The following is a 26043-nucleotide window of genomic DNA, read 5'->3' as shown; positions in this document are numbered from 1 at the left end:
TATTCATAAAAATATCTGGCACTAGCTAAGAATTAGAGTACTAGATCAGTGAAATAGATTAGAAACATAATACTCAGTAGTAAATAGTCGTAATCTAGTGTTTGAAAAGCCCAAAGATCCAAGTTTTGGGGACAAGAAGTCATGACAAAAACTGGTGGGAAAATTGGAACATGACATGGCAGAAAATAGGTATAAATCAGCATTTCATAATATATATCAATATACCACAAGATCAAAATGGACAAATGATTTAGATATAGAGAGTGATACCCTAAGCAAATTAGGGGAGTATAATATAGTTCACCTGTCAGATCTATGAATAAAATCTATGAATAACGGAAGAATTTATAACTAAACAAGAAGCAGAGTAAATTATAAAATATAAGTGGAAAAATGATTATAATTAATTAAAAATTAATTAAAAAAGGTTTTGCATAATGCAACCAAGATTAGAAGGACAGCAGATATCTAGAGAAAATTTTATATCAAGTATATTTAATAAGGGCCTCATTACTCAAATATATAAAGAACTGAGTAAAATTCATAAGAATTCAAGTCACTTGCTAATTGATAAATGGTTAAAGTGTATAAATAAGCAGTTTCCAGATGACAAAATCAATGTTATCTGTAGTCCTATAAAAATATTCTAAATCCCTATTGATTAGAGAAATGCAAATCAAAATGACTCTGAGTTATGATCTCATATCCAACAGATTGGCTAACATGACAGAAAAGGAAAATGGTAAATGTTGGACAGGAGGTGGAAAAATTGAGATACTAATGCATTATAGGTGGACTTGTGAACTGATATAATAATTCTGGTAAACAATAGAGAACGAGACCTAACAGGCTATAAAATTGTGCATATACTTTAATCCAGTAATACCAGTACTAGGTCTGTATCTCAAAGAAATAAAAAGGGGGGAAACAAAAAGAGGGAAAGAATATTTTACAAAAATATTCATAGCAACTCTTTTTTTATGGTGGCAAAGAATTGGAAATTGAAGGGGGATGCTCATTAATTGGGGAATGGTTGAACAAGTTGTGAACAATACAATTACAATGGAACAATATCATAGTATAAGAAATAATGAACAGGAGGATTTCAGAAAAACCTGGAAAGACTTACATGAACTGATGCAGTGAAGTGAGCAGAGCCAGGCGAGCATTGAACACAATAACAGCAATATTGTATGATGAAAAATTATGAAAGACTTAGCTATTCTCAACAACACAATGAGCCATAACAATCCCAAAGGATTTACAAAGACAAAATGCCATCAACTTCCAGAGCAGGAACTGATAGAGTCTGAATGCAAACCGAAGCATACTATCTTTTGCTTCATTTTCTTCATTTAAAAAATGTTTCTTCTTCCACAATATGACAAATATTAAATATGTTTTATATGATAGTACGTGTGTGAATAATATCAAATTGCTTAATGTCTCAGAGAGTGGGGAGGGGAGGAAAAGAGGGAGAAAATCTGGAATTCAAAATTTTAGAAACTTCATATTAAAATTTATTTTTATTTGTAACTGGTAAAAAATAAAATATTGGAAAAAATAAAATCTATTGGAACCACCAAAAATATTTAGAAAATTACTTCTTATAGCAAAAATACACTTGAAATAAAATATTTGCCTATTAATTTGAAAAATCTAAATAAGCTATGGTATATGGATATAATATAATATTATTATACTATATGAGAACTTAAATATGGAAAGACATGAATGGAAGTATGTTGAACAGTGGATAATAACTATTTTCATATAGTGGAGCTCTTTGGCAGTCTAGTGAAATCTGTGTACCTTTTTCAGAATAATGCATAATATAAGATATAGGATTATGAAAGAAACTGATTTTATTTTTTAAAATTAACATTTTTTAATAAAACAAGTTTTCACACACCCTGGATTAAGAATCCGTAATATAGAATGAAATCAACAGGACCAGGAGAATAAAAATCACAGTGACTACAGTTATGAAAATGAAAAAAAAAATAAAACAGATGGCTGCCTAAGAACTATAATTAGTAAACCTGGTCACCAGAGAATAGATGAAGGAGTTCTGGCTTCTCTTTTAAAGAAGGTAGAAAATGGTAGGTGCAGAGCATCACTTGTCCTATAAAGCAATATGACTGTGTCGATTAGTTTTATTCAACTGTTTTCCTTGTTTTGTAAAGGATTAATTGAGAGGGCAGAGAATGGTTGTATTTGGAAATAGTTGTAAAAATGCATCAATAAAACTTTTCTTTTTAAATTTAGAAAATTGTTAAAATTTGGAAGGCAGGAAGGGAGTGAAGAAGGACAGCAAGAAAATAGGAACTAAGAAGGCAGCAGGGAGGAAGAGAGAGAAAGGAAGGAAGGAATCATTTGAAAGTAGCGAAGGGAGCTTTTTGTTATCAATGAGCAAAACTGTTTAAAATGTGATTGACTACTTCAAATGCTTGGAGTAATTAGTTGCTGTTTGATTATAAAATATACCCATTTTAATGTTGCTATTAAGGCTCCACTGATGATAATTTGATGTACAACAAAACAGATTTAAGTCTCTAAATGAAATGGACTCCTGATAATGTGTTAACAAGCTGCTTCAGATATAGAATTCCAGACTGTACAAAGCTCTAAATGCAAGTGCAGTCTAAGGTCAGGCCTGAATTTTATGTAAGATGTATTCATCAGACACTCTTTTGTAAGACTATCAGCTCTAACCTTGTTGCCACAGATTTTAGATGCCTATTTTTAGACCTTGAGAACATTAGGCCTTTCTGACTCAGTTGATGTCCACACAAAAAGATAATTTGTATTTGTTTTCCGTTGAATGTAGCAAAACCAAAATATACATTGGAATGGATGACAAAACAGTAGCCCCTTAAAGGGTAGTTTGCATTCGAGTGAATGAAGCCATCTGTTAGCAAAAGCAACAGAGTGAGCAAAACGTATGCTGAGCGTTTGGTAAAAATGAAATCAGGGATGATGAGAATTCTGCACTGTGTATACACACACGTATCTATACATATAGACTCAATATATATCAATACATTTACTTATATATTCAATATATATTCTCTCTCCCCATATGTATATATATATATACATATATATATATACTCAATTCATTCTATAAAGCATTTATAATACCCACTATATGCTATATGTAAGTTATATAATTGGCTTCATCGTCCCAGAGTTTATATTCTACTGGTTTGGGAATTGGATACTATATATATATATATACATACATACACATATACATACACATATACATATATATATAAACAAACAAACAAAATATATATATATATTTATATATATATGTCATTAAATCAATAAACATTTATGCCAGTAAATTCACAGAATAGATATTTTGCATGTGTGCCTTTTATTTCTTCCAGGTAGGAAGTTCCTCTCCTTAGGAAATTCCCACTATGAACAAGAATTAGCAATGGTCCATGTGACTTACAGTCCTGAAGGTACTAAGAGGTTAAATATAATAATGGTGATGATAACTAACATCCACATAGTACCTACTATGTGCCAGGCACAGTGCTAAGTGCTTTTTTACAAATACAGGTAACCCTTCCACATCATGACTTTCCCCATCATGGGTCAGCATAAAAAATTAAACGGTAATTTGTAAGGAATTTTGCAGAAGTGACAGGTGACATGAGGGAACCAGCTGACGACACAAGAAAAGTTGAGAAATTCAAAAATGCAGAACATATATGTGTAATATTGTGTTATATCATTATATTTTATCTTTAAATGCACAAGATTTCTTTTTAAAAGTTAAAATAAGTAAAAACTGAAAGTTTGCAAAAAGAGTGCAAAAGCCAAAAACTGGTACACAAAGGCTAGAAATGTAAAGATATCTTAAAAAGTTTAGCAACTCTTACATGCATAAAAGGTATGTTCTGTTATGTGTCATATTACATGTACATCATATAGTTTATTGTTTAGTAACATAAATGAAAAATTACATATTTTTTCTTAAAATTAAATTCGTAGTAAAAGAAAGACAGTTCAAGGCACACAATAAGGTATTGTAAACATTCCATGAAAGAAAAAGAAAAGGGGCAGCTGGGTAGCTCAGTGGAGTGAGAATCAGGCCTAGAGACAGGAGGTCCTAGGTTCAAACCCGGCCTCAGCCACTTCCCAGCTGTGTGACCCTGGGCAAGTCACTTGACCCCCATTGCCCACCCTTACCAATCTTCCACCTATGAGACAATACACTGAAGTACAAGGGTTTAAAAAAATTAAAAAAAAAAAGAAAGAAAAAGAAAAAAATCAGACTTCTTCTCTCATATGAAGAGAAGGTAAAAACATTTTGTACTGATTTTCCCAATCATGGGAGCACTGCACCCTCAATCCAGGTGAAGTAGAAGGTACAGTTGTATTATCTTATTTGGTCTTCACAAAGCCCAGGGATATAGATGCTATTATTATTATCATCCCCATTTGACAGTTGAGAAAAATGAGACAATAAAAGTTAAATGAAATTGTCCAGGGTCAAAAAAACAGTAAGTTCCTAAAGCAGGATTTGAACTCAGGCCTGACTGTAGCTGATTCCAGACCCAGAATGCTATGTAGTATACCAACTAACTTCACCTCCACTTGTATCACCTAAGTCACTTCCTATGAATATACAGAATTGGAACAAGATGGTCCCAACTCCTTGACTGGTTCTCCATACACTACTCCATTTTATCTCTCATAACTTTATATGTGTTTGGATATATATAGAGACTCGATATGGCTTAATAGATAGAGACCTGATCTTTGAATTAAGAAGACCTGAGTTCAAGTTTCTCCGACATATACTGTTTGTGTGACCTGAGGCAGGTCCCTTAACTTCTCAGTGCCCTAGGTTAACCTTTAATACTTTATAATACTATAAAAATAGATATTGGAAGAACACATGTTGTTCATTCCTTTCAGTCCAATATCCCTATTTAGGGTTTCCTTGGCGGAGCCCCTGGAATGGTTTGTTATTTCCTTCTCCAGATCATTTTACAGATGAGGAAACAAAGGCAAAAAGGATTAAATGACTTGCCCAGGGTCACAGAGCTAGTACGTATCTGAAGCCACATGAACACAAGAACATTAATCTTTCTGATTCCAAGCCCAGCCCTCTATTTAATATACCACCTACCTGCCTGCAAGAACATATGTTCTACACTGGTTAAAGAAGTTTTTGTACATGTATCATGAAATCATATGTCTGCAACATATAGATAGATAGCTATAAGACATGTGTGTATGGCTATGCACATATTATATACATACATATATATGTATATTTATATATATATGGCAAATAGATCTACATATTCATGTCGAGGCCAAATGCCTCTCATTCTTAGAATCCAGTGTAAAACCACATATATTTTTTGTTGTTGTTTAATTCATTCAATCATGTCACTCCTCATGGCCCCATGGACAATGGCATGTCAGGCCTTTCTACCCTCCCCTATCCCTTCTCCAACCATGTCCAATTTCATGTTCGCTGTTTCCGTGATGCTCTCTATCCATCTCACCCTTTTCCTTTTGCTTCCAATCTTTCCTAACATCAGGCTCTTTTCCAGTGAGTACTGTCTCCTCATTACACAGCCAAAGTATTTACGCTTCAGTTTCAACATTTGACCTCTCAGTGAATGGTCTGAATTCGCTGATTTAGTGTATGTCTGTTAGCACATGCTGGAATGTCTGGGTCCCAAAGTCTTGGAATCAGCATATACAAGTCTCATTTAACTAAGTCTTGGACCACCACTGCCTTTGTTAAATTGTTTGTTAGAACCTAAGCTTATTTCCTAAATGACTTGTCATAAAAGTATATGTGTAATATATATTACCTGATTTCCCAGTAGTAAGAAGGGACCATGATGAATAGGGCATAAATTATGTATCTAATTCAAGAGGAATAGAGCCACAGACCAGTGCAAATGGGCATAAGCCAGCGGGGAGGAGTTGACATGTTTGACTGTCACAAACTTCAGAATTGAACAGCAAAGTAATAAGTCCTATTAGTTTATTTATAAGGGTCTGACAGGGATAATATGCACAATGGCAATCTGTAGCTAGGTAGAACACAGTACATTATACTTGGAACCAGGAAAACACGAGTTCTAATCTTGCCTCAGATATTTATTTATTCTGTCACCCTGAACAAGCTACACAATTTCTCTCAGATTCAGTTCCTTGTCTAAATAAATGTGAATAATAGTAATTCTTACCACTCAGGGTTGTTGTGAAGATTTTAAGAATTTAATTTAAGAAGAGGAAATTAAGGATTAATTTCCATGTAAATTAAGGATTTATGTGGGAAAATATAAAAATACTCTGAAAATCTTCAAGTACTATAAAATACCATCATCATCATCATCATCATCAAGCATTCCATGCTTCTGAAGCCCTGGGGGAGGAAGGTAAAAAGAACTTGGAGCAAGAAGTCCAATTTATTCTTTATTTTCCCATCCCCTTCTTGTTAGGTTTCCTTCTTCCATTCCTTTTTGGACAGTCCTGCCAAGCTAGCCTGACTGTAGTTTCTCCCCTCACTACATAGTATATATGAAAAGCAGACCCTTCACCCACTGCTTCAGCTGGGCCCTCTGCTATAGAATCATCTCATGATTTTACCCCCCAAAGGAAATTGACAACCCAGCGGGCAGACTCATTCTGCCAATATCTTTAGACCCTAGTGGGATTGTAATCAAGGCAGGCAAATCTCCCAGAGAAAGAGAGTAAAGTCTAAATCATGTTCACAGACTAAGCCAGAGGCCCTCTAGGTCATGCCAGAACCTATAGGAATATCAACCCCAAAGAGAAAAGCAGTAGGCAGCTTCTCTATAGCCAAGAAGCAACAATATAATCTCTCAAGGGAAACAAAGTACAAGGGGGAGTTCATATGTCCCACTACTTGACCACTGAGTGCCAACTAAACTCTGTGGACTCTTCTCATTAACTCCCTCTGAATGAATATGAGCCATTGCCCAGCTCTATTCATTACCACTCTCCATTCCCTGCTTACTCTGTTGTATCATCATTGCCCTAGGTTGGAAGACATTCCTTTCAACTCGTCCGAGGACCAGGTAAGATAACTGGCAAACTTGGTTGTGCTAAGGCATGTTCCTTGCTGATAATGGATTGTTTCACCATAAAGATATCTCATTTACATTTTCTTTAGGGTCCTGGTTGGTCTAAAGAAAGCTTGCTAATGTGAGAATATCAAAGGAAGTGCCCCAAAATATGATATGCCACTTAGAGTTAGGAGTCATGCATGTCTAGAACCCTTGTCTTCTGCCCGGCCAGTGTCCTCTCCAACCATTGTTCTCAAAAATTACTCCAAGGTGAATGAATAAGTGGATTATTACTGTGCCATAAAAAACAACCAAGATAACTATTATAATAAAAATGAAAAACAAAGATTCAGCTGAACTCAGATTAAAGAGAATGGTCAATCTTGAACCCAAAGAGAGGAAGGAGCATTGACTGTGCATTTAGAGGTCCTGTGTTCAAATCTTATCTCTAAAACTTACCCCTTGTTCAAATTTGGAGAAGTTACAACCTTCCAGGACTTCAATTTCCTCATCTATAAAATGAAGCAGGCAAGTTTTTATTAAATGTTCATTATACAGCAAGCATTGTAGTAAGTGCTGGGGATAAAGACAAGCAAAAATAAAAGATAATTCCTGCCTTCAGGGACTTTCCATTCTAAAGGGGAAAGACAATACATAAAAGGGAGCTGAAAAGTAAGCTTAGAGGAAGTCCCCATATAGGGGTTTGGTGGCAAAATCCAAAGAGTCAGAAAAAAAATTGGGGACATAATGAAGCATGGTCAGGCTGAGCCCATCCCCAAAGTGGAGGCACAAAAGAGAACTCATTATTGGAGAAAATGGACAGGGTAGTGGAGAGATATACCAAGGTAAAAAGGGGAGAAAATAGTTTAAGAATGGTAGCAAAGTCTGAAGAGTCAGAAGCATACCCTGGAGGTGATGAGGGTGTTGAATCAATTAGCTTCTAAGGTCATTTCCAGCTCTAGATTTATGATCCTCTAAATTTACCTCCATGTTCTTTTATTAAACAAGTTAGGAACCAAAGGTGTGGAATATTGGATAGGCTCTCATTTATGGAGACGGTGTTCATTGGCTCGGTCTAATTATATTTGTTTCAAGGGAGGGATCCAAGGGGAAGGATTGCATATTATGAAATTACTAGTGTAAAATAAAATGAACCAATTAAGCATTTTCTAAGGACTCAAAAGTTTAAAGGCTATGAAATTGAGATAACCACTCCATTAATAGAGATGTTGGTAGAGGTCAAAGGTGGGAGAAAAGTGGTGATTTTAGTTCCATATATGGTGAATTTGAAAAACACCAGGGGATAATCACTAAATGGTTGGATATGTCAAATGAGAGGAATAATACTTATAAGTCAGAACTAAAGGGAGAGAGTTTTGAGAGTCATGTAGATAGAGACAATACTTGAAGTGATGGCTATAGATGAGATCACCAAGGGAAAGTTCACAGGAAGAGAAAAGAAGAGGTCTGAGGATATAATCTTAGGGAAGGCTCATATTTAGTCTATAAAAGAAGGATGAACATCAATGAACAAATCCTTAGAGAATTTTGAGGAGAGTGCAGTGACACAAAAGCCAAGGGAAAAGAATGTGAGGAAGGAAGTGTCACATGCTGTAGAGAGGTCAAGGAACAGCCACTGGTTTTAGCAAGGGAAGTATTTATAGTTGTTTCAGTTCTCTGCATGTAGACTCAGCATTTGTAGAAAATATTCTGTAGATCAAAGATAATGAGAATTGGCAGCTTTCAAAATGTGAAGACCTGAGGGGGAAAGAAAAAAAACAAAATCAGAGTGAAGATGTGACATTTGAGAGAAGATTATTTGTAATTTTTGCAGAATTGAATTTTGTTAAAATGTTTGTTATACATAATTGATTTTTTTTATTTTCCAAAATATTGAAAAAATAAAATCCTAGAGGAGGATAGTTCCCTTTTTAAAAAACTTATCAATTTTCCTACCATGCTCTTCCCCTATCTACATAGCTGTGATTTGTAAATAATCCATATACCAAGTATATTTCCCCAATCACTTTACCTATAATCTAGAAAATGATAGATAAATGTTTGTTGGTTGTTGTTGGTTTTTTTATTTACCTGAGCTCTTGGAAGGAGTCCAGGGACTTTTGATATTTTGGTTAATCTGTGAATTCATTGAGGTAAGCACATGTTGCTGGCCCATGTACAGACTTAAAGGCAATCATCCTGTTTATTCTCAGAGATTCTCTACTTCAACTTATACTTTGGTACACATCAAATAATACAGATGTTGCATTATAAGTTTTTATATATATATAAATAATAAGATAATTATGTTTTTTTTTCACACTGGGTTAGAGTGCCAACACCAACTGCAGGCCTTGGAGGCAGCTACAACAGTAGCAGCAGAAGTTTTAGGAGCTCTCAGCCCATAGAATGGAAGGGGATTGAACAACTAAACATGAAGAGATTGCAAGGGACCCTTTGTTGGCAAATGATTCAGAATCCTGTTGAAATTGCCTATATGAAGTTCGAGGTCCCAGTTCCAAAATGAAGAGGACCACCAGCACTTATAGACTACAGATAGAAAAGGCCCTGTTCACAGTTTTAGGTAAGAGTAGAGTACTTCTAATCATTCACTAGGTAATAAGGACCTTGATCTCAGTTCCAAGGTAGAAATGAGTACTAACATTTGTTTTTGCAGATCAAAGAACCTAGTCAAATTTCAGGGCTTAAAAGGATTACTAGTATTTATGGCAATAGTTGAACAAGGCCTCTTCCAAGATAAAAACCAGAGCAGAGCCCAGGAGAGCAGTTACCATACCTTTCTTTGGATCAAACCACTAGGGAAGCAACAAGAACATATAAATGCATAGAATTTCATGTGAGAACAAAATCAATGCAACCAAAATTAGAAGGGAAGCAAAAATTGGGAAAAAATGTTTATAACAAAAATCTCTGACAAAGGTCTAATTACTCAAATTTATAAGAAGCTAATTCAATTATACAAAAAAAAAATCAAGCCATTCCCCGATTGATAAATGGACAAAGGAAATAAATAGGCAATTTTCAGATAAAGAGATCAAAATTATAAATAGGCAATTGAAAAAGTGCTCTCTTAAGCTCTTATAATTAGAGAAACACAAATCAAAACAACTCTGAAGTACCACTTCACACCTAGCAGATTGACTAACATGATTGCAAAGGTAAGTAAAAAATGTTGGAGGGGATATGGCAAAATTGGGATATTAATGCATTGCTGGTGGAGTTGTGAATTAATCCAACCATTCTGGATGGCAATGTGGAACTATGTCCAAAGGACTTTAAAAGACTTCCTGCCCTTTGATCCAGCCACAGCATTGCTGGGTTTGTACCCCAAAGAGATCATAGGGAAAAACACAGGTACAAAAATATTTATAGCCGTGCTCTTTGTGGTGACAAAAAAAACTGGAACAACGAGGATATGCTCATCAATTGGAGAATGGCTGAACAAATTGTGGTATCTATTTGTGATGGAATACTACTCTGCTCAAAGGAATAAAGAATTGGAGGAATTCCATGTGAACTGAAATGACCTCCAGGAATTGATGCAGTGTGAAAAAGCAGAACCAGGAGAACATTGTACATAGAGACTGTTACACTATGGTAAAATAAAATGAAATGGACATCTGAACTAGTGGCAATGCAGTGACCCAGAACAATTCTTTTTTTTTTCAGTTCAAAACACAGATTTTTTGATTTTTTGATTTATTTTTTAAATATTTTTTTATTTTTAGAAAATTTTAGAAAAAGGATCCAGAACAATTCTGAGGGATTTATGGAAAAGAATGCTAACCCACATTCAGAGAAAGAATTAAAGGAGTGGAAACACAGAAGTAAAACAACTACTTGAACACATGGGTTGATTAGGACATGATTTGGGAAGTAAACTCTAAACAACCACCCTAGTACAACTATCAACAATATGAAAATAAGTCTTGATTGATGACACATGAAAAAACCAGTGGAAATGCACGTCAGCTACAGGGGTTGGGAGTGGGGAGAGAATAAGAACATGAATCATGTAATCATGGAAAAATTTTTTCTAAAAAAAAAAAAAAGAATCAGCAGTGAAATATCTGAAAGTCATGATCAAAAAAAGAGCTAGACATTAGAATTTAATAAATTATCAAGGAAAAACTGCCCCAATATCTTAAAGTCAAAGGGTAAAATAGAAATTACTAGAATCCACCCATCACACCCTGGAAAAGACCCAAAAATGAAACCTCCTAGTAATATGACAGCCAAATTGTCAATTAGACAATTTTGCAATCAGCTAAAACCAAAACATTCAAATACCTTGAAGCCACTGTCAAAATCACCCAAGATTTATCAGCATCCATATTAAATGAGTAGAAACCTTGGAATATGATATTCATGGAAGACAAAGGAGTTAAGGTTATAATCAAGAATAAACTACCCAGAAAAATTGAGGATAATCTTTGAAGGGAAAAAAATTGTTACGTAATGGAATAGAGGACTTTCAAGTATTCCTGATGAAAAGACTAGAAGTAAATTTAAATTTTGATTTTCAAATACTAGACTCAAGAGAAGTATAAAAAAGTTTTAAAAAATGAAAGAAAAATGAAAAGGGATTCAATAAATTTAAAGTATGTACATTTATATATGATAAGATGATACTTCTGTCACCAAAGAATTTCATCATTATTAAGATTATTAAGGCAGTTAGAAGTCTGTACAGACAGTGAGTGTAGTTATAAGTTTACTATGATGAGATGCTCTCAAAAATGGGTGAGAAAAAGTGATACATTAGGAGAAGGTGAAAGGAAGAGGAAGAATGGGGAAAATCATCTCACATTAAAGAGACAAAAACAGAAAAGTATTTACAGTGGAGAGGGAAATGAGGGGCTTATGGGCAAAACGTGAACCTTACTCTCATTAGAATTTTCGTAAAGAGTTAATAACATACATACTCACTCTGGTAAGAAGGCTACCTTACTCAACAGAGAAGTAGGAGTGTAAAGTGATAGAAGTGGGAAGGAGTTTAAAAAGTGATGGCAGATTACAAGAGGCAGTGGTCAGAAGCAAAACAAAATTGTAAGGAAGAATAAGGTAAAAAGAGAGAAAAGGATGAATGGGGGAAATTAGGATAAGAGGAATTACATATTTAGTAATCATAGCTATGAATGTGAATGGGTTGAACTCACCCACAAAATGGAAGTGGAGAAAAGAATGGGTTAGAAACTAGAATCCAATAAGGTATTATTTATAAGAAGTAGTTTTGAAACATAGAATCATGCAAAAATGAGGACAAATAAGGACAGAATGCATTATGCTTTAGTTGATGTAAAAAAAGGCAGGATTAACAATCAAGATCTCAGGCAAGAAAAAAGCAAAATAGACCTCATTAAAAGAGATAAGTAGGGAAAGTAGATTTCTTTAAAGGATACCATATACAATGAAGTTATATCAACATGTAACACATGTGCCCCTAACGGTATAGTATCCAAATTCTTAAAGAAAATATTAATTGAATTATTAGAGGAAATATACAGCAAAATTATATTAGTAGGGAACCTCAACTTTCCCCTCTCAGAACTAGATAAATCTAACCAAAAATAAATAAGGAAAAAGTTAAGATGAATAGAATTTTGAGGGGAAAATAGATCTGATTTATATCTGAAGAAAATTGAAAGAATTTAGAAAGGATTATACATTTCTTTCAGCTCTGAATGGCACTCTAACAATAATTAACCATATGTTAGAGCTTGAAAATCTCAGAAACAAATGCATAAAAACAGAAATATTAAATTCATCATTGTCATTACATAATGCAATGAAGTTACATTAAATAAAGGTTTGAGAAAACATACATTAAAATTATTTAGAAACTAAAAAATCTTATCATAAGGAATGAATGCAGAAAGCAATAATTCTTAGGAAAAATAATTTCATTAAGGAATTTCATTAAAGAGAATAAAACAATGAGAAATGTGACAAAATGTATTGGATGCCACCAAAGCAATACTTGGAAAAATTCACATGAGTAAATATTTACATTACTAATATAAAAAAGCAGGTCAAAGAATTGGGCATATAACTAAAAAAACAAACAAACAAAAGACAAATCCCAATGTAGACATCAAATTAGAAATCTGAAAACCAAAGGAGAGATTATTAAAACGGGAGGAAAACCATTGAAATAATAACTAAAAGTAGGAGTTGGTTTTATATAAAAAATTCAATAATAAAATAGTTGAACCATTGGCTAATTTGATTAACAAAAAAGACAGTAGTGAAAATCAAAGGTTGAATACACCACCAGTAAAGATGAAATTAAGCAGTCTATGTGAAAAGGATGAATATTTACAAAAACAAAATTTGCCCAGATTACCAGAAGAAGAAATCTAATATTTAAATAACCATATCTTAGAAAAATGAATTGAATACATCATTAATGAAGTTCCTAAGAAAAAAAAATCCCAATTACCAGATAGATTCGCAAGTAAATTCTACAAAACTTTTAAAGAACAATTACTTCCAATACTATATGAGGTACTTGGGCAAATAGGCAAAGAAGGAGATCTATGATATTCTTTGGTAAAACAAATATGGTGCTGATACCTAAAGTAGGAAGATCAAAAACAAGGAGAAAAAACACTACACACCTATTGTCCTAATGAATATTGATGCAAAAATTTTAAGTAAAATACTATCAAGGAGATTATAGCAATATATCACATCATACATTATGACCAGTTGAAATTTATGCCAGGAATAGAAGGCTCTTTCAATATTAGGAAAACTATTGGCCATATCAGTAGGAAATTTTTTTTTTACTTTTATCATATGGTTGCCTCAACCATATGATATATCATATGATATCTAGATGCAGAAAAATCTCCTGACAAAATACAATACGCATTTCTATTAAAAATACTAGAAAAGCATAGGAATAAATGGATATTTCCTTAAATTATAAGTAATATTTATCTAAAGCCATCAGGAAATATTATTTGTAATGATAATAAACTACAAGTCTTCCCAGTAAGATCAGGTTTGAAGCAAAGATACTCATTATCACTTTTTTCTTTTATTATTCATTTTTGTATTAGAAATGCTACTTATCTCAATAAGAAAAGAAAAGGAAATTGAAGGAATTAAAATGAGCAATGAGGAAACAAAACTATCTATGGTCATCTTCTTAGAGAATCTTAAAGAATCAACTAAAAATCTACTTGAAATACCTGACAATTTTAGCAAAGTTGCACATTATAAAATAAACCCACATAAATCATTAGCATTTCTATGTATTACTAACAAAACCCAGCTGGAAGAGATAGAAAAAGAAATTCCACTTAAAATATTAAACAATAGAAAATATTTAGGCATCTTGTTCATTGAAAGCCAGAAACTGTAACAGCACAACTACAAAATACTTCTCACACAAATACTGATCTATAATTGGGAAATATTAAATGTTTATGGATATGCCAAGCTACTATAATGAAAATTAAAAGTCTACCTAAATTAATTTACATATTTAGTGCCATGCCAATCAAATTAGAGGAACTGATTTCGTAGAAGTATAAAAAAAAGCAAAATTAATCTAGATGAACAAAAGGCCAAGAATATCATAGGAATCAATGAAAATAAAATGAAAATGAATGTGACCTAAAAGTAGCAGATCTCACACTATATTACAAAGTGTTCATCATTAAAACAATCTGGTAATGGCTAAGAATGAAATATGTTAGGTACAGAGTACTCATTGGTAAACATCCATATTAGTATATTATTTGATAAATCTAAAGATCCAAGCTTTAGAAACAAGAGTTCATAATTTGACAATAAAATTGCTCGGAAAATTAGAAAGCAGTTTGTAATAAACTAGGTATAGACCAACACCTCACACCATATAATGAGATAATGGGTACATGTTTTCAGACATAACATGATTTAGATATAGACTGAGATAAAAATGAGGATATTTTATAGATATAAAGAATATAAGAAAATTAGGAGCTTGGAAAACTTTATCTATCAAATCCATAGATGAGGGAAGAATTTAAGACCAAACAAGAAATAGCAATGATCACAGAGAGTAAATTGAACTATTTTTTATTACATTAAGTCAAATTCAAAAAGTTTGCACAAACAAAATCAATTCAGCCAAGATTAGAAGGAAAGAAGGAAACTTGGGAAAAAATTACAGCAAGTTTCTCTGATAAAGGTCCCATTTTTCAAATTAATGGAGAATTGAATCAAATTTGTGATAATGTAGGTAATATCCCAATTGATAGATGGTCAAAAGATATGAACAGGCACTATTCAAAAGATGAAATCAAAGCTACATGTAGTCAAGTGAAAAATGCTTTGCATCACTATTGATTTAAAAAATGAAAATTAAAATCACTCTGGTGTATCACACCAAACTATCAGATTGACTAATATATGCAGCAAAAGAAAATGAAAAATGTTGGAGGGGATGTAGGAAAATTAGGGCACTAATGCATTCTTGATGGAGTTGTGAACTGACCCAAACATTCTAGACATCCGTTATGAAACTGTGCTTACCCTTTGATGCAGCAATACCACTACTATGTCTATAGCCCAAAGAGATAAAAGAAAAAAGGACTTATATGTACAAAAATATTTATAGCAGCTATTTTGATGGTTGTAATGAATTGGAATTATTGGGGGTACTCATCAATGGGGTGAAGAAGGTTGTGTTAGGTGATTATGATGGAGTATTATTGTGCTACAAGGAATGATGAGCAGGATGTTTCAGAAAAAGGTGGAAAGATCTACATGAACTGATGCAGTGAGGTAAACAGAATCAGGACTACACTGTACACAGTAAGAGCAATATTGTATAATGATCAACAGTGAATGACAGCTATTCTAACCAATCCAATGATCTAAGACAATTCTGAAGGAATTGGGACAAAACATAATAATATGCTCTTTCAAAATAGAAACAATATTTTTTTAAATTTTCTTTTTTTTCTTGTTTATTTTTCCAACATGGCTAATATTAACATATATTTTACATGATTTCACATGCACAATTCTTATCACAATTTTTACCCTTGCAATGAGTAGGAGAGAGAGAATTCAGAACTCAAAAAATTTTTAAAGAATTTTCATAATAAATAATCATTTCAAACAAGAGTATCAAATGAGATACTATAAATGAAATTACTTTTGCCATATGTAAAGCATTTCATCATCTAAGTGTGTATCCATCATCAAGGTATTGATAGACAGCTAATTGAGCAAGAGAAAAGAAAGGGGTTTAGATAATCCACAGGCTGGATAATGAGCCACTGAATAATATTAAAGGAGAAATCTGCAGCTCAAATGAAGTAGAGAATCTCAAAGAAGTAGGAATTCATTTATATTGTTTAAAACCAAATCAAAGGGATAAATTTTCCACTGAGAGGCATGTAAAACACCAGTGACCTCTGACAGGGCTGCTCACTCATCAATGTGAGACTGTCTCTCACCCCTGAGAAGCACTGTTGCATTCATTATCTTACCAACAGAGGCTTTGATATTTTGAAATTTTCTGAAACAATGAAAATAGTGAGTTTTCATAGCCAAAACAAATGTGGAAGGAAATTTCTTTCTCTGTCTCTCTCCCCCATTATAACTATCTTATTGTCTCTATATCTCTCTATTTCTCCCTTTGTCTCTGTTTCTTTGTTGCTTTCTATCTCTTTCTTTTGAACACTGAACTTGAAAAATAGTAAATTCTCAAACCTCCTTGGGGCAAAGATCTCATCGACTACGTTACTAAAACAATAATATCAAAATGCTGCCTTAGTGTGTCTATATTTTCAAAGCACTTCTTTGAAATATTTTGAATTCTAGTTAGTTTTTACATGGAAAGTAAAACATCAAGTTGTTCCCTTTCATGATGAATTTTAACAGGAAGCCCCACTGTAGAACATTGTACTTATTGCTGCCATGCTTAATTAAAGTCATAGTGGGGTATCTTTCTCTCCATTGGCTTTTTTTGTTAGACTATGAAAATTAATGATCTTACCACTGTGAAATTGCCATCAGTTTTTAGTATGGGAGCACTGCTGATTTTGTCCAATATTATCCAAACCATAAAACAACCTGCCACCCTTCCGGTTGCTTTATGTAGGAGATCGCCTCCTTGTCTTTGAGGAAGTTCAATAGTCATTTAGTTAGGTTCATCTACCACCATCCTACAAGCCAGTATCCTGAAGTCCTTAATGATCATAATGGAGAAAACATTTATAATATGTAATAAACCCATACTCTCATATAATGCTTATCTCCTCATGGTGATTAATGATGCCATTGGAGAGTGCAGTAGATTTATTAATTCTTAAGCTTAGTTATCACTTGAAAGGTGCCTATCATCACTATTGTGCTTCACAACACACAATCACTGCCATAAACTTGTAAAGAAAGACATTTCACTATAAGTGATTCTAATTTAACAAAAATGCATGTAACGAACTTTCCGTTTCTTGAAATAGTTACCATTGAATGGGAAAATTGTTTCTTTTTTAATGAATGAGACTAAAATATGGACTTTTTCTTGAAGTAGAAATGTAGAGAAGGGATATATTCATGGTATTACTATCAGTTTGGTCCTTCTTAAGACAATTTCCCCTTCATTTCAGATCACAATTATGTTCTGAGAACTAGTCACACTAGCCACTGGGAATGAGATCCCTCAACAGCATTACAATAAAAATTACAATACTATTTTTTAGAGGCCTGGCTTATTGAATTTTTTCTTTCTGTTTATGCATTTTCAGTAGTAATTAGTACCACTTCCCCACCATTAATCATATATATAGGCTTTATATTAGCTATGGCTACTTTAATAAGTAACCCTTTCTATAAATATAATTTAAAGATCTATGATTGAAATGAAAAGGCTCTGGCTATATTAGCATATTGATATTCTCACTAAATTAATGTAGGCCCCAGGTCTTCATTTATCTAGAATCCATTCCACAAAAACAAATTGCACTGTTTTCAATAAATGTTTGTGAAGTTCAATATTAATTTTGACTGTAAATTACCTGCTAAACATGATGGTCCCGTGAAAATACTTCTAGATGCTATTATTTTCCCAAATAAATTATTTTTCGAAAGCTTACACAAATTTGTTCCATTAAGCAGCAGCATTTGCAAATATCATTTGAACAAAGAGAATAAGAAGACAAAGACTTATAAAATTATAGAATATGAAAGTAGGGAGAGACCTTAAGGTACTATTTGCTGAACTTCAGCAAACTGGAAACATTTTCTACCATATTTCCCACCACATTCCCTTGAAGACTTCCAATGCCAGAGAGATTATGGCCTATATTTTTCATTCGTCATGTGTAGAGCTTTAGTCTTGCCTTGTTCTTCCAAGATCTTCTTAGTACACTGAAATGGTCCAGCTTAGTGTTCGAGTCTCATGGCTATTAAAAAAAAGGTATGTTAGAACCTCTCTAGACTCTCAATCTTATTGACTTGGGGCAGATATGTGCAAAAGTATAGCTCCAGATTGAGAAACAATCTTTCCATCCTTATCCATTCCTTCCTTTTCTACTTCAACTACCTTCATTTGTCCCTGGTCACTATAGAAAAATGGCTAGATTATGAGGTAAAGGTGGAAGACTGGAACCTTCTCACTAATGGAAACTAATTGGGCACAGCAAAGTGATTCAATAGATATACTGTCAGTCCTGGAGTCAAGAACACCTGAGTCCAAATAAGTCCTTACTCACTTACCATCTATGTGACCATGGGCAAGTCACTTAACTTCTGTTTGCCTCAGTTTCCACATCTGTAAAATGGGAGTAACATTAGCATTTACTTAACCGGTTCTTATGAAGATCATATGAGATCATTAGCATAACATGCTTGATATGGTGCCTGGTACTTTATAAGAGCTATAAAAAGTTAGATGATAATGATTAGCAAAATGAGAATTCTGGAAATTAGGAAATGCAATATATTTCAAAAGATAAGGACCATTTCTGAGATGAATATATTTGATCCCATTTTCAGGGCTGCTTGAGACTGGCAGGGTACAGAGAGTGAGTTAAATGGTCTCATACAGTCAGAGACCTGAGAAGTTTAAGAGCCTGTCATTCACACCTGACAACTACACTATTACCCAACTGTTCCACTCCACCAAGTTCCACTTAAGGAATGGACTTTGAATCAATTCAACAACTATTTATGTGATCTGAGATACAAACTCATTGAGGACACATCTCTGCCCTCAAGGAGCTTATGATGCAGGGGAGAGCATAATTAGGAAATGATTCCATAGCTCAGCTAGATCCCAATTAATGCACATAATGAATCCACTAAAGTAGCCCCTCTATTTGAATTTGCAATATTCGAAGCTACAAGTAAATCAGAGATGGGCACTGATTCTAGCTCATATAGAAATATACAACATGAATTTGAATAATGTAACCCTACTATTTCTTGATCAAGACTCTTCATCAAACAGGCTTATTCTTTGCTGTTCCTCATGCCTAGAATTTTATCTCTTTTCATCTCTTGCTCTTGATTTCCCTGGTTTCCTTCAAGTCCCAGCTAAAATCCTGCTTCTATGAAAGCTTTTCTGGATCTCCCTTAGTAATGAAGTTATTTTTCTCTTAATTATATTCAATTTAATAAGTAGCATTTATTTATTAAATATTGTTAAGTTTAGTAAGCATTAAATATTATTATTAGCTTGCTTGAACATGATATTTGCAGTGCGATTTGCATCACATTGTGCTTTTTGAAACCAAAGGCTGTCTTTTGCCTTTCTTTACACTTAGCACAAGGCTTAACATAGTGTCTAGCCAACTGATATTGTGCAGTCATTTCAATTATGTCCAACTATTTGTGATCCCATATGGAATTTTCCTGACATAGCGTCTGGACTTGTTTGCCATTTTCTTCTCCAGCTCATTTTACAGATGGGGAAACCGAAGTAAATAGGGCTAAATGACTTGCACAGGGTCAAACAAGAAGAAAGTATCTGAAGTCAAACTTGAAATGAATCTGCCTTACTCCAGACTTAGTATCCTTATCCTATTCACTGTGCCATCATCTGGCAAGTAGTAGGTGCTTAATAATACTTTTTGAATGACTAATTGATTCCTAGCTTCTCTTAAAAGTTTGCAAACTCTTTACATTCACCATTTCTTTTCATTTGTTGGTACTTCTCCATTTTCCTGAAGCTTAAGTAGATGAAAGGTATTTGCCTAGGGTCACTCAGTTGGTATCATAAACAGGATTTGAATCTAGATCTTCCTGATTTCATATTCCAGAAATCTATCAACTATCCAGTCAGTAACTTGGGAAGTTCCACTTGGAGAATGGGCTATGAATCATTTTAATAACTATTTACATGGTAGGTTCACATCCACGAACCTTCTAGAATATGAAGGATTTCCACAGGTAAAAATAAATCTGGGGCATAGAATGTTGATATTGGAGAGGCTTTATGATCCAAACTATAGAGGAAGGGAACATGATGCTTATTCAGAGAACAATGAGGCACCCAGTTTGGCTGTAGCATAAGGTAAATAGAGCAAAAAGGTAAGAGGTAAGTTGGAAAGAGCCTGTGGTCACTTCCTAGGGCTCACTGCCAAGCACTGTCTCTGTGAAGAAACAACATGCCCTAGTAAACAGAATGTTGTACTTGAGTCAAGAAGACCTGACTTCAAATCCAAACTCTGACATTTAATAGCTGTGTAACCCTGAGGAAATAATCTGATAGCTCTGAGCCTCTATTTCTTTATTAGTAAAATTATTAAAATAATGCTTTCAGTGTCTCTATCAAACATTGGTCACAGGCTTTCATTATTATTACAATGGTAATGAATGTAAGAGACTTGGAAAACATGAAAATACAATATATATATATATATTAGCGGCTACTTCTTCATTGAATCATAAGCTTCTTGAGGACAGGAATGGGTCTCAATAAGACTACTATAACCATCAAATGAAATGATATATGTAAGGTGACTAAATCTGTTAAAGGTGAGGTAGGATTATTCACATCAGACTATAGGTTCTTGACCAAATCTTTAACATACTGTCATTACTCGGATTCTTTTGGTGTAATTTCCATTTGTCCTGAAATTTAATACAATATTCCACTGCAGAATCACATAGCACATGTGCACCCACATACACACATACATAATAGTCTTGTCTAATTTTTTCTTTCAATTCCAAAAACACTTATGAAAGTCATACTCTCTACAAAGTACTGCATCAAGCCCTGGCAACCAGCTAGGTAATGCAATGGATAGTGTTGGATCATGATTCAGGAAGTTCCAAGTTCAAATATTGCCTCAAACATCTACAATCTATGTAACTCTGGACAAGTCACTTGAATTCCCTAAACCTCCGCTTCCTCATCTATAAAATGGAGAACTATGGCTTCTGGGAATATTTGAGCAAGAAGAAGATGAACCTTTCCAATAATGAGGTCATAGGGGTGATTCAGGGAAGTAGCTTCAGGGAAGAGGCAACACCTCAGCTGAGCTTGAAGAGGAGAGATGATTTCTAATAATCAGAGATGAATGAGTACATTTCAGAGATGGTAGGTGAGCTCATGCAAATGTATGGAGTCAAGAGATGGCATATGAGGTTCAGGAAGGCTCTGGTTAGAATGTAGAGTGCACACAGCAGAGTAATATAGAGCAGAGCTAGAAAGATGTCCTGGAGACAGATTGTATTCTATCCTGTGGACAGTTGGGAGACTCCCAGAATATTAGAAATAAAGTCATACAAAGCATACTCTGAGTAGAGGGCAGTCAAGCACCAAGAGCATTATTATCTGGACATACTGCCACATACTGAATGAGAAATCTCATAAAAAATTAGTCAGGTTTGCATCTATACACCAGCACTCTTTGGAGTACTCTATCCACATCTAAATACTCCCTTATCTAAAACTCATACAAGAAAAGAAATGATCACAGTTCATCTCTGGGTCACAACCCCAGCTGTGTTCTCCTCCTCTAATCTGTGGCTAATATCTGTTTAATGCTAAAGAATGGAGAGTCCTTATCCAACAAACTGAGAAATAGACTAATGATTTACTAATGCTAAACAACAGGGAACTTTTTAGCAAAGTAAGGGCACATGTGAAATGATGAGGGGATATCATTTCCGAGAAGCATGGTGAAAACCTGAGAGAATTGATGCAGAATGAAATGAACAGAACCAGGAAGTCGTTGTACACAGTAACAGCAATATCATAATGATGATCAACTGTGAAAGACTTAGCTACGTTGAGCAATACAGCAAAGACAATTCTGAAAGACTCGGAAAATGTGGAAAATAGACTTCCAGTTAAGATGGCGGGAGAGTAAGGAGCAGCTGCTCGATCTCTCCTGACCAAAGCATACAGAACTCCTCAAGGGGAAATAAAAATGAGTCCAGAGGAACGAAGGAACCCCACAACAGGGAGCAGCATTGAAGGTACGCAGAATCAGGGCATTTCCCCACTATAAAGGGGTGAAATACCTCTCACTAAAACGCGAGAGGAAGAAGCCCCTCACCCACCCCCCACACCTCACACCTTGCACAAGGCCAACTCACAAGTGGGAAAACAGGACTGGGACAACCAGATAATCACTGGCAGCCCCGGGGCTTGTACCTGTGTGCTGCAAGATGAGGGACCCCAGGTGGCTGGGGGCGGGAACCGACTTTCCCCCAGCTTCCATGTAGGTGAAGGCACCGCCTCTGGCCAGGACAAAGACCCCTAAAACACAGCCTTTCCCAAGCGCTGAAGGCATCGCCTCAGGTGCGAATAAAGATCTCCAGCCCACTGACTTTCACTACCTTCTGCAGTGGTGAAGGCAGTGCCCTAAGAGCATCTGTGCAGGCAAAGGCAGTGCCCTAGGCTTGAATAACGATCTCCAGCCCAGGCTTGGACCTCCAGTGAGGACCCAGTGCAGACTGGAGCATGGCTGTGGAAGCAGCCCCAAAGACTGCTGAAGGAACCTGGGGCAGAGGGGCAGACCGGGAACTACCAGGAGGCCTGACCCCGAGGACAAGGAGACCGGAGCCCCCCCCCCAAGCTTGCAAGGCCCAGGCAGACCCTGAGTGCAAAGACAAAGCGGAAAAGGGGTGGGGCTAACAATGGCCAGCAATAAGGAAGTCCAGAAGAAAAAGACTATCAAGAGAAACTCTGGAACACTCGACAACTTCTACACAGAGAAAATCCAGACAACAGAGGAGGGAAAACAAAAATCCAAACCTCCCCAAAAAAATGAAAGCTGGTCACAAGCTATGGAAGAGTTTAAAAATGAAATGCTGAGGAAGATGGAAGAAATCTGGCAAGAAAATAACAGTTTAAAAGGTAGAATTTCGCAATTGGAAAGTGAGACAAGTCAATTGAAGACCAAAAATGACCAGATTGAAAAGGAAAACCAAAAAATTACAGCCGAAATCCAAAACATTAAAGCTGAAAACCAAAACATTAGAGCCAAAAACCAAAACATTAAAGCCGAAAACCAAAACATTAAAGCCGAAAACCAGTCCTTAAAGGCTAGAATCGAACATTTAGAAACCAATGATCTCTCAAGACAACAAGAGCAAATAAAACAAAGTCAAAAGCCTGATAAAATAGAAGGAAACATGAAATATCTCAATGAGAGAGTGACAGATCAAGAAAACCGGTCTAGAAGAGACAACTTGAGAATCATTGGTATTCCAGAAAAGGCAGAGATTAATAGAAACTTGGACTCCATACTTAAAGAAATTATTCAGCAAAATTGCCCTGAAGTTCTACAACAAGAGGGCAATATAGACATTGAAAGGATCCATAGAACACCCTCTACACTGGATCCAGAAAAGTCAACACCCAGAAATATAATAGCGAAATTGAAGAGCTTTCAAGTTAAAGAAAAAATCTTACAAGAAGCCAGAAAGAGACAATTCAAATATCAAGGAGCACCAATAAGGATCACACAGGATCTGGCAGCCCCAACTCTAAAAGACCACAAGGCTTGGAATACAATATTCAGAAAGGCAAGAGCTGGGCCCTCAGCCACAAATCAACTACCCAGCGAAACTAACCATATACTTTCAGGGGAAAGTATGGGCATTCAACAAAATTGAAGAATTCCAAGTTTTTGCACAAAAGAGCCTGGGACTAAATGGAAAGTTTGACACTCAACCACAAATATCAAGAGAAAGATGAAAAGGTAAATAAGAAACAGAGGGAAAAGAAAGAAAACTCATAGTCTTTTAAGCTTGACTCTTTAAGGGCATAAATAAGATCTAATTATCTGTATTACTAGGTGGAGAAATGCTATGTATAATTCTCTGTAGTGAACTCTATACACTATTATAATATTCACTATTATAGCAACCAGAAGAATAATTCATAGGGAGAGGACAGGATACTAAATGGTCTAAGAAGACATGGGGGATGGGAAAGAGGGGGGGAATAGTAGGGGACACCAAGAAAAATCCAAGTAAATAAGAAAAATAAGATATTCTATTACACACAAAGAGGGCATGGGAATGGGAGGGGATGAATAATATCATAAGAAGGAGAGGAAGAGAGCATAATCAAACTTTACTCTCAGTGTAATCAACCTGGAGAAGGAAGAGTAGCTTTATTATCCATCTGGATAAAAAACTCTATCTAACCCTACTGAGAAAGTCAGAAGGGATAAACCAAAGGGAGCAGGGGAGTGGGGAGGCCAAAAAAGGGAGGGGAGAAGAAGGGGGAAGGAATTCATTTGGTCTTTAAAAAAAACAAAAAGAGGGGAACAACAAAGGAGGGGGCAGAAAGGGAAGTCAATCACGGGAGGGGATAAGGGATACCGGCTCAAAGCAAACCACTGTTGTAAAAGAAAATAGTGTAATAAGAAGGAGTGGGTCTAGGGGAGGATACAAAAATGTCAGTGAATACACAACTAACAATTGTAACTCCGAATGTGAACGGGATGAACTCACTCATAAAACGGAAGCAAATAGCAGAGTGGATCAGAAACCAAAATCCTACCATAGGTTGTCTTCAAGAAACACATATGAGGCAGCTAGACACACACAAGTTCAAGTTTAAGGGTATGAGCAAAATCTTTTGGGCATCAAATGAGAAAAAGAAGGCAGGAGTGGCTATCGTGATCTCTGACAAAGCCAAAGTAAAAATAGATATGATTAAAAAAGACAGGGAAGGTCATTACATCCTGATTAAAGGCAGTATAAACAATGAGGAAATAACACTGCTCAATATATATGCACCAACTGGTATAGCATCCAAATTCATAAAGGAGAAACTGGCAGAGCTCAAGAAGGAAATAGATAGTAAAAGCATAATAGTGGGAGATCTAAATATTCCTCTTTCAGATCTAGATAAATCAAACCAAAAAATAAATAAGGAAGAGGTAAGAGAGATGAATGAAGTCCTAGAAAAATTAGATTTAATTGATATGTGGAGAAAAATAAATAGGGACAAAAAGGAATACACCTTCTTTTCAGCTGCACATGGTACATTTACAAAGATTGACCATATAATAGGGCATAGAACCATTGCAAACAAATGGAAACGAGCAGAAATAATAAATGTAACCTTCTCAGATCATAATGCGATAAAAATAATAATCAGTAAGGGCACCTGGACAGGCAAGTCAAAAACCAATTGGAAATTAAACAATATGATTCTCCAAAACCAATTTGTCAAAGAAGAAATCATAGAAACAATCAACAATTTCATTGAAGAGAATGACAATGATGAGACATCCTACCAAACTCTGTGGGATGCAGCCAAGGCAGTACTCAGGGGGAAATTTATATCCTTGAGTGCATATATTAACAAATTAAGGAGGGCAGAGATTAATGAATTGGGCATGCAACTCAAAAACTTAGAAAGCTAACAAATAAAAAACCCCCAGATGAAAACTAAATTAGAAATACTAAAAATTAAGGGAGAAACTAATAAAATCAAAAGTAAAAGAACTATTGAATTAAT

This window comes from Gracilinanus agilis, chromosome 1 (assembly GCF_016433145.1).
Source record: "Gracilinanus agilis isolate LMUSP501 chromosome 1, AgileGrace, whole genome shotgun sequence".
Classification (NCBI taxonomy): domain Eukaryota; kingdom Metazoa; phylum Chordata; class Mammalia; order Didelphimorphia; family Didelphidae; genus Gracilinanus; species Gracilinanus agilis.
This window is presented reverse-complemented; position numbering follows the sequence as displayed.